This window comes from Berghia stephanieae, chromosome 2, assembly GCF_034508935.2.
Source record: "Berghia stephanieae isolate SIO BIC M18660-M18661 chromosome 2, UCSD_Bste_1.3, whole genome shotgun sequence".
Lineage (NCBI taxonomy): Eukaryota > Metazoa > Mollusca > Gastropoda > Nudibranchia > Aeolidiidae > Berghia > Berghia stephanieae.
Window position 1 is genome coordinate 99,091,488 of NC_088361.1, and position 10,821 is coordinate 99,102,308.

The window sequence follows — 10,821 nt, forward strand, 5'->3', positions numbered from 1 at the left end:
CAGTTCATAACCCAGAGATGATATATACACGAGAAAAAATGCCATTTACATATTTAATTTTCACCATATAAATCATTCCGAAATAATTTGAGACAACGGGTTACACAATTTGGACACTTGAGCTTTTATCTAGTGCAATAGCCACTAAACGTGCTCAAAGCACTTTACAACATTTTAGCAGCATTTAACATCGAGGACGGGACATGACGTTTGTTAGGCAATATTACATTTTTTTCAACGACAGAGACAGCGTAGTTAACGGTACTCATTTTACACCTGAGTACAATGAGATAATGTGAGTAAAGAGTCTTTTTCAAGGACTCAATTAGTATGCGTCGCTCAGAGTGTGACACGAGCCCATGGACCTTTACATCCGAAGGCGAGTGTCTTATCACTAGACCAGATAGCGGCTATCAACTAACTAAAAGATCAAAATAAATATTTGCACATTTAATTTCGTTAAAAATGAATCACGCTACGACGAGATCAAGGTAGAAGTCCTTCCTTCAAAACCAAAAGTCCAGTTAGCCGGAGTTTACCCCTGTTACTGTAGCGTTAAAAGGAACAATAATTTCTTACTACCCTCTGGATAGGACAATTAGCTGACAGAGCAAGCGCCTCACTATCAAGTGGACCGCAATGGAGCTTTTGGCCAGATGAAACAGATCCAGCTACTCAATCACTGCTAGATGAACAGTGGGGTGGGGGGGGGGGGGGGTCAGAAAAATTTCGTCTGTACCTCTGGGATCCAAACCGGTCTGTTTGATTGAGAGGCGCTTGTTCTTATAACTAAGCAAGCGGAACCCACATTAAGATAAAACCTAAAATAGGTGAAAATGGCTAAATCGTGTTTTCAAATTGAATTCAATGGACTCCCCCTGTGCCACGACTTAAAGTTATGCAAATTTTGTGATCGTAAACCATCAACTACCGTCCGTTTCGTCAGAAATGCTTTGCATCTACGGACCGCTCTGAAGCTTCTGTCACACTGGGGCGTCACGGATTCACATTTATATGTCTGGTGATAGCAACTCTGCCATACTCTGGAAAAATAACCAACACGCTTTTAAGATTTTGGCCAGAAAATTCGTCCTTCAAATATCGATCGATTAAAATGACCCTGGTATTGGCAAAAACTCTCAAACCTGGGACTTCGCGAAGAGTTTTTGCCAAGATGAGAGTCATTTTAATCAATCGATTTGAATTTGAAGGACGAGTTTTCTGGCCAAAAAAATTTTAAAAATAGCATTTATATAGCGCAATATCCACTAAACGTCCCCAAAGGGCTTTACAAGGGGGTCCTAGCCAACAGTAGCACTTAACATGTAGGACCGTGCGTCCGTCGTCCTACGTGTTAAAATTTAATGTTACTGTTAGGCGATATTACAATTTCTTTCCGACAGAGACAACAATGTTAACGACCAGGCACTCACTTGACACATGAGTACGGTGAGACAATGTAAGTTAAATATCCATTTCCAATGACTCAACTATGCGCAGCGGAACTCGAATCCAGGACCTTCCGATTCGAAGGCCAGTGTCTTACAACTAGACCACGTGACCGCACAAAATCTTTTATAAAAATCTACGTGTATTTTCCGAGAACGGTAAAAGTGATATTCGTCGTGAATTGGATTTCAGTTTTAATGAAAATCTCTAAACTCGGATGTGTAGTTTTCTACCTCCAATACATAATATATCGTTTCAGCTGGTTTATCATTACAGTGACATGATAATCACCACTATAGGTACGTTGTCCAACGTTCAAGATACATCCACATAGTGCATAATCGCCCAGGTCTAGTCAGACCTTAAGGTACACTTTTGACTAAACATTACCATTGCTGACTCAGCAGGAATGTATAAACGGGTAGTGCAGGGGGAATTAACCGCGCCTCTTGACCTTGACCCCCTTTTGACGACGGTCATGACACGGATTCGGTCATTCATGTTGGTTTCTTTCTATATCTTACACTATCACGATGGCAGTCAGCGAGCTCCCTGAGGATATTTCTCAAAATTATTTACTATATTTGACATCCTGGCAAAAAAACACGAGAGGAAGCTTTTTGCCTATAAAAGTATGTTAAAATATTTAAAAAGGAGAACGAAATTTTTGATGTTTTTGCTTCTGTTTATCGAAGCCAACCGAAGAGCGAGAAGCCCCACGACGTGAGTTTTGAGGGAAAAGAAGGCAGTGGATGCCTACTGCTCATACAAAGCAGGGTAAGTGTTCAATTTTAGCTGAGTTTCATTTTTAAAACTACTGTTTAAAGTTACAATCGATTTCTATTTTTCTATGCATCGTCCTCTTCTGCAATGTGTAAATTATCACGACGCTAGACAAGTCATCTCATCGGTCAGTCAGTCATGTGGGTTGTGAAACAAGATTAATTTCAATGAAATGTTAAATGTTAGGTGACGTATATCTTTTTCATCTTGGTCTTCATGAATTCAGTTTTGTAGAAAGCGTTACTACATAAAAAAGTGGTGGGGATGGGAGTTAAGCGAACGTAAGTAAAGGGAGAACAAAAGAGTTGTACTGTCATGTGTAGGCGAGTTAGAGTTGTGTTTTATGTGTGCCCCCTGTTGTTTGCATTGGCTCAGTAGAGCATCCGCTCAATCCGATTATTTAAAAAATATCTATATATCTTGTTTTATTGATAGAAATAAACAAACTTAAGTGCCCTTATTAATTTTTTTAAATCACCGGTATACGATTATCAGAATTACTAGTACTAAGTTCATGATGACAATGATCACTAAAGTCTATTTTTACAAATTTAATCTAATTTTAATTTGCATCACATTAAGTTGCCTCTCTCAGTTTATGAGTGCCAAAATGATGGGAAAGTATTTCATTTTTACATCGATTCCATAATTTCTTGCATTATTTAGTCTCACAAATATCTATTACTATTGTTATCATTCTTATTATGATCATATCATTATCATTATTATTATTTTTTTTTATTAGCATCTTTAGTGTATCAATGACTATGATTTGATGCCCAGTTAAGGAATTTTAGTTTTCTCTAAAGTTCTTTCCACCATAATTTTTCAACTGCTTCTCTAGGCAGTTGGCCCTAAATAAATATCATTTCAGTCTTTCTGAGTTAATCATTTCAGGGATTTGGTACAGAGAACTTTAATTAGATTAAGAAATGAAAGAAAAAAAAGGAAACATGCTTTTTATTATATTTATATTTATAAAACGCAAACATAAAATTTGTGGACTGGGCCATCAGGCAAAATATGATGCTTTAGAGTTAGAGACCAATTATTATTTATGCTATTTCAAGGGAATCAATTACTAAGTCAGTTGAGCTATGCGGGAAATTAAAATAGTAATATTTGTGACTCACCGCCTGAGAAAATATGTTGGGAGTGCGTTTGTAGATGCAAAGAATTGAATTTATTTACAAAAATTTTGTTAAAAATTATTGGCGCAGCATCCACTAAACGTGCTCAAAGCGCTTTACAATGGGTTCTGGGCCAACAGCAACAATTAACATTTAGGACAGGTCATGACGCCTGTTAGGCAATATTACATTTTTTGTTTCGGACAGAGACACCCTGTTAACGGCCAGGTACTCATTTTACACCTGAGTACGGTGAGAGAATGTGAGTAACAAGCCTTTTCCAAGGACTCAACTATGCGCTGAGTGAGGCTCGAACCAGGACCTTCCAATCCAAAAGCGAGTGTCATACCACAAGACCACATAGCCGCACGAAAAATATGAGACTTGGATTAGATTAATTTTTAATTGCGGAGAGTGAATGTAGTTTATTGATTTATTGTAGAGTAATTATCTAAATTTTAAATATTTTTGATTATTTTAACTTTAAATTCACTTTCTAGAATCATTTTACCTCGAATACCCTTTGTCAAGTGTGATCCATTAGCTCGATTTGGCATAATATTTTTTAATTCAACTTAAAAAGGGGGTTAGCCATCCTATACACCATTTTAAAAATAATATGACTCATCATCTAAATATGTGATATAATTTTCATTCCGAGCAGGTTTTACAAACAAGTGTTGTTTTCATTTGTTTTTAAATTTCACTTGCAGCATATCTGGTGAATGTTCCCATGTTGTTGCAGTAATCCTTACACTGAAGAATTGGCTGCAAGCTGGATTACAAGATATACCTACAGATCCAAGCTGCACACAAGCCTTCCACAACAATGGAGTAAACCTTGTGGCCCAAGAACTGATCCCGAGTCCATTACCTCCATGGTTATTCCCAAACCATGTAGGAATGTAAAGCTGCGACCAGTCATGGCAGCTATTGAGAACAGCAGGTAATATAATGCATTCAAATCATTGGGACAAAACAATCTGCATTGTTACAAGGGTAGATTGTTTGATTTTAGGGGATTTACAGCACTTGCGACACAATTAAATCATTTGAGTGCCAGATGATACGGGGAGAAGTTGTAGATCTGAAGTTGAAAGTATCAAAGGAAAAGCAAGACAAAGCGATATGGTTCGAAGGGGGAACAGAAGATCCCATGAACAATATACTGATGTGCCTACTTTGGCATTGTTAAAAGGCTTATAGTCTGGATTCAATAGACTTTGATTTTTTAAGGCCTTGGGCCTGTTTGTCTTTATCTCTATACCATCAAGAAAAACTAGTGTGTCCGGAAAATCTTTTAAAAATTGTTGTAGCATGTTATTCTTAATGGTGTCACGATCGGGCCATACTGGCAAACTGTCAAGCCTGAAATACAAGTAATTGATCCATGCCCTAAATAGACATCCTGCACCATTTCTTGATATTTTAAATAAATTGGCAAGATGCAAGAAAGTGTAATTTTGACGCAATTTCATAATAACAAGTAAAAATTGATCTATAATGGGCAAGCAACATGTTGCTTTCATTTGTGTTGATATGGTAAATTACAAAGATGAATATTTTTACAAAATCTTCATACACGAAACCAGTGTAACTCTTTACAGCTTCTTTCGGTCCGTGATGGTGCAGGTGTTCAATGGTCAGTGAGTGACTGCATTTATCTGCGTCCGTTTTGGGTTTTTTTTGACAACAGCAGCCTCTTAAGTTCCTCTCCTTTTAATAATTCTTGGCGTGAAGTCTCTTAGACTCCTTCAGTTGTTGCTTAAGCAAAAAGACTTCTTCTTTCAGTGATAAGTTCTCTGCAACCACTGCTAACAGTGTCATGTTAGAATCTGAAATAAAATGAAATTATTTTTGCAATTAGTTGTCCAGCAGAGACTAAATCAACAAACTGTAATTAATCTGTGTAAGAATATTGAATCTATTGAGACCACCCACTTTTACTTTTACCCACTTACAATGTCTGGAATTGCATTAACAGTACTATCCAGTTAGAAGTTTGTTTTTTCTCTGTCATAGGTATTCTATGTATGAACAGTGTTTTATTTATGTCCAGCTACATAGAGACTGGTAGCCTGCATATCTAATACCCAACATTTTGGATATGCAGATTAAGACTCTGACACCTGTACATCTATGCCTTTTTTAAAAAGGTAGATGCAAGTCAAGAGGAAGGGAATTGAAGAAAACATTTATGTTTCTATTCTAATGGGCCCGAGAAAAGTATTTTAAATAGAAATTGCTCAAGGCAGCAAGTTGTTTGACTCCAGACAATCTATGTTTTTTTTCAGGCGGTTAAAATAAATTTATCACATGTTCATAAAATCATTGATTTTTTAAAAATATTCTTATTCTTTTCATGCTTTCTTTTTTTTTATTTCCTAGGCTCCTCTCATTGGTGAGAAGACTGTGTCATCTGAAACTTCTATCAGTTGTTGGGATTTGGCACTTCCATGTCTGATAAATTTTGATCCTCCAGAGAGCGTGGTGAAATATAGTCATGAGTGGCAGGATGTATCTAATCAGCACTTCGGATGCCCAAAATCTTGAACATTCAACTGTTCAACAGGCTCACTGTGCTCTTTCCACATAGTAAAAATTATACAATTTGTCATTTCTTTTATGTGTTATTAAAGTCATACCTAAATTTGGAATAACCCTTTGTTCATTTTCCTTGTTATCCCTTAGTTCATTTTCTTTGTTTTCAGTCTCCCTGTTGACCACTTCAGTATCCATAGGTTCTGGTGCGGATCCATTTTCGGGATTGGTTGCTTCAAAATTAGTGTTCTTTCATGACCGTCTCTGAAAAAGAACAAAATGTAAACGTTTCTGACATTGATGTGTTTATGCACTTTATGGTCTTGTGGTAAGACTTTATCCACCAGGTGGGGGTACATTGAGTATGTAGACCAGACATGACGACAATAAGGCGCTATGACTATCTTGTAAGATTACCATCCAGGTAGTTTTATTTTATAAGTGTGGTTATGTGGTCTGGAGTAGGTCATACACCTTTGGACCAAAAGGTCTGGGTTCGCATCCCGAGTGGTGTAAAGTTGAGCCCTTGGAAAGGCTCTTTACTCACATTTTCTCACCTTATGTGGGTGTAAAATGAGTAACTGGTCAACAGCGTTGTCACTGTCCAAAAAAAAAAGTGCAATATCGCCAAAGTGTCGTGTCTCATCCTACATGTTGAGTGTTGCTGTCGACCCCTTGTAAAGCGTTTTTGGCATGTTTAGTGGAGATTGCTGTTTATAAAAGATCCAGGTTTTTATTTATGATAAGAAAAAGTAAGTAAAGAGCTTTTTTCCAAGGACCCAACTTATTGCACAGACAGTCACAGAGGGACTCAAACAAGTCAGAATGTCATACCCCGAGATCTCAAAGCTAAACATAAGACAAGAAGCAAATAAATGCTAAATTTACTCCTTGGGTGGGGTTCCTGGCCTTCCATAGTGGGCAGGTACATACTGTGTCTTCTACTTCTATCCCCGTATATCTGTTTTCCAACTTGCATTCTGTCTTTGTCTTGGAATGAGATTACATACATACTTGGTTTTATCCTGGCTGGGAGGGAAACAGTCAAATGCATAGTTATTGTTTTGGGAGATGATATTTTTTTCCTTGTAAATCTTCTCTCTGTTAAAATAATCTGTTCTGTGCTTCTTTTTTTTTTTTTTTACATATAATTATGTGGTTCCGATAGCTCAGTTGGTAAAGCACTCGCTTTACATGCAAAGGGAACTGGTTCGATTCTGGACCCATGTCTCTTGTTCACACAGTGGTGGCTGGTCTGTTAGGCCTTGAGTCTTGAGGAAAGTACTTTGTGATAAACTAGCAGCATCCCACCAGAAGGATGACATGCACTGTAAAAACTGGAGTAATAAAATCTGGCTACATTGGTCCTATGGCTCTGAAAAAAAAAAGACTAATTTTCCTTTTCTCAATTTTGGGGGTCGTGGAAATTTTATTTTTCAACCTGATCATCAAAATAAGACACGTTGATCAACACTCACTATCACCCTTGATAATTTCAAACAGTAAAGCAGGGTTCAACTCATTTACCTAAACCTGCTACTGCTATCTGATTTGTTGAATTCAGGAAACAAATGTCATTATTAATAAGAAAACACACTGAGAATTTAAAAACCCATAGCCACATGAGATAACGGTCAAAAACTCACCCTGATACCATTCCCTCATCAGAATCCCTCACCCTCAGAGGTTAAAGCCGACGTTTGCTTGGTGTTAATTTTGTTCTTGACTTTGGATATTGAGTTCCAATCGATAACTTGACTGAGCAAGTTCAGGATCGGGGAATCTTTTAGTCGGCTCACCATCTTTGAAATGCTGCAATTTAAGTTGGAAAGATAAAATGAAATTATTTGATTTGACAGCATCAATAAAACATGTATCTTCTCTTGTTTTCTTGTTATTATTAGAAGAATAACAACAGTAACATCTACTGTCAATGTCTCCCACACTATTATCACTGTACAGTGAATATAGCCTTCCACACCATTATAGTGAATATAGTCTCCAACACTATTATCACCGTACGGTGAATATAGCCTTCTAACCATTATATTGAATATAGTCTCCCACACTTTTATCACCGTACAGTGAATATAACCTTCCACACTATTCTCACCGTACGGTGAAAATCGTCCACCAAGATATTACCGTACGGTGAAAATAGTCTCCCACACACCGTCAGGCTATTATCACCGTACGGTAAATAAGAGATAAAGATCGTATCTACTTGTCTTAAACTGTACTAATAAATGAACGGCTCAAATAAAGTATTCTATAAGTCTCTAAGATCGTTCTACTTACTTCTACAATGTTGATTTTGATTAAGACTTAGACCAACTGGCCGGGAGTCAAGACTCTTAACTCTAAAAGTCAACGTGAAAAGTGAAAGAGAGAAATGATGTTTACCGAAAGAATCATAAAAACAAACTCTGGCAAAAAAAAATTTAAAAAATCAATTTTAATATGATAATGATTGATATAAACTGTGTTGAATATCAACTTACCTTAGAACAAATGTAACGGTTCTTGTTGATCTTCGCTAAATTCAGCTGATTGTGAGGGCGAGCGCAAGCCCTGATCCATCGCTTGCATCGAGGTTTGTCGATCCACGGCTTGATAAAAGGAAAAAATCGTACGCCTCCCGATCTCTCCGGATATCAACTGTCGCTGTCACAAAGGCCCCATTGACAATTTTTACCCATATTTTCTTTAATTTAAAGAATTCTGCATCAGGCTTAGTCTAAGACTACACAGCCATTACTATTGTTTATAAACAACCACCTAGCCATGTCCGAATGCCATATCCGGGTCAGGGCTCTGAGGGTGTGTCACGAATCTCGTGTTTTGATTGGTTAAAAATCTACTGGTTAATTGACCGTGTCGCTCAACGTAATCTTACTGGGGCAGGAAGCAATTGACCGCATTCCAAATGGACAGCCCATTGGGCCAGCTGCTTAGTGCTGGCCATTACAAAACAACAGCCGCACTATTTCCTCACACATTGACGTATCTGCTATCTTCTTATCAGGAGTGAACGTACTAAATCTATCATAAACTTGTTCATGGCTCAACACTTCTTTGACTACGAACATACTTAAAATGTTATTTATTGCTTTCTCTTTAACGTAATACCGCTCGGTTTCTTATTCTGCCAGTGATATCAAACACAAATTTTGACTATCGACTATGGCTATAATGAAAGGCAAAAAACTGTTCCCTCCGTAATATAAAGCGTAACGAAAGAAAAGAAACGCAAGTACAAATGTAGCTTTATTTGTTTCAACTTTACCAAAATATGAAACGCATAACGTTATCTCATTTACTTGGACTACAATTAATTGATGGCTGGTCTCTGAAGTTCAAACGAATATAAATATTTTATTTGTTTTAGCTTCAAAGATCTAACGCTCTAAAGCACAAGAAAGGTCTACCTTTTAAATTAAAATTATTATCAGTTATAGCAATGTCTCTTGTTGTAAGCAGGGAAAAACGTTAGACTGATAACCACATTATTTATGAATGTACGTATCTCAAATTTGAGAAACTGGCCTTTTAGAGAAAAATAGAGAGAAATTGTGACTGTGTCAAAGCACAATGAAAGGGAGATATTTGTGGGTAGAATTGTTAGCTATTATTCCCCCTGTTGAGTAGAACAGTAGCCAGCACAACCAATGCCACGTACCCAGGACAAATCCTTAATATCCGAAGAAAAGTCTAATGGACGTAAATTTTAACAAATTGAAACAAACGCATATTATGGTTAGATAACTAAATTCATGTAAAATATCGACCAATTTTGCAAGTTAATCGTACTTTTTCAGACCACATTGTTGTGTGTGGAGAAAACCTTGTGCTATAATATTTGCTTTACTTTTCGTTTCGTCTTTTTCTTTTTCTTTTCTTTATTTTTTTTTCTTTTCTTTTCTTTCTTTTTTTTTTTCTTCTTTTGCTTTTTCTAAAATTGGCTTTATAATGTGTAGATAATCTCTAAAGCTTAAAAGCAAAACAATAACGCAATGTTGAATGATGCTGTAATCGCATAAAAATGAGAATATGTCCGTTAACAGCGGTATCTTTGTCTTTTAAATGAAATTGCAATTTCGTCTCATAGGCATCATGTTTCGTTCTCGCGAGGGGGAGGGGGTAGTTCATTTGGTAGAGCACTCGCTTCACGCACAAAGAGACCTGCCTTAAGTAGAGAGCTGTGGAATGTGCCTGAAGCCTGGGATCGAAAAATGGACATTTCGGGTACAAACCCTACCACCCAGGAGACGCTAAAATTCACACCTCATTTTGTTTTATTTGTTTTCAACGTTCCTTTGTTTATTACTTTGCTGACAAAATGGTTTGTACCCGAAACGTCCTTTGTCTGTCCTGTTCCCATCCTATGCTTTTCCGTTTTCACCTTTTTTTCTGGTTTTAAAGGTTCCTTTACCTTTTATAATTCCGGGTACAGTGGAGATTTTCTTTTCTCATCCTGTCTGAACTTTTCTGAACCCCCATCCTCCCAGCAGTGACTGAATAGCGGGTGGATTTAGCGTTCTATCCAAAGAGTAGCAAGCTATTGCCATTATCCATTTGATTTTGATGCTTTAGAAACCGGAATAATTTCTGTCTCCATGGGCCTTATGTCTCTTAATGATAACTTCTTAGGGAGGGAGGGAGAGAGAGAGAGAGAGAGAGAGAGAGAGAGAGAGAGAGAGAGAGAGAGAGAGAGAGAGAGAGAGAGCGAGAAGACACGAGAAAGATAATGAACCTCAAGGTACTTATCACTCAGGGAGGGCTGGTGAATGTGGAAGGATTGTGGTATCCAGAAAAGAAATTAATTAATACAAATTGCATTGAGAAGGTGTCGGAGACCACTTGAGATGTGGAGCTTAGGCAAATCCCATCACTATTCAGCAGTCAACCATGCATGCAG

At 37.3% G+C, this 10,821-nt stretch overlaps 2 long non-coding RNA genes across 2 annotated transcripts; one reads left to right on the plus strand and one right to left on the minus strand.

The window, feature by feature from the left end:
* The first annotated feature begins 1,887 nt into the window (after positions 1 to 1,887).
* Positions 1,888 to 6,022, plus strand: LOC144966005 (uncharacterized). Its single transcript, XR_013644143.1, has 3 exons — positions 1,888 to 2,226; positions 4,076 to 4,308; positions 5,751 to 6,022. It is a non-coding gene; the product is annotated as an uncharacterized LOC144966005 (long non-coding RNA).
* Positions 4,350 to 6,141, minus strand: LOC144966006 (uncharacterized). The gene is made up of 2 exons (XR_013644144.1): positions 6,008 to 6,141; positions 4,350 to 5,197 (listed from the first exon to the last, which is right to left on the minus strand). It is a non-coding gene; the product is annotated as an uncharacterized LOC144966006 (long non-coding RNA).
* Between the last annotated feature and the right edge of the window lie 4,680 nt (positions 6,142 to 10,821).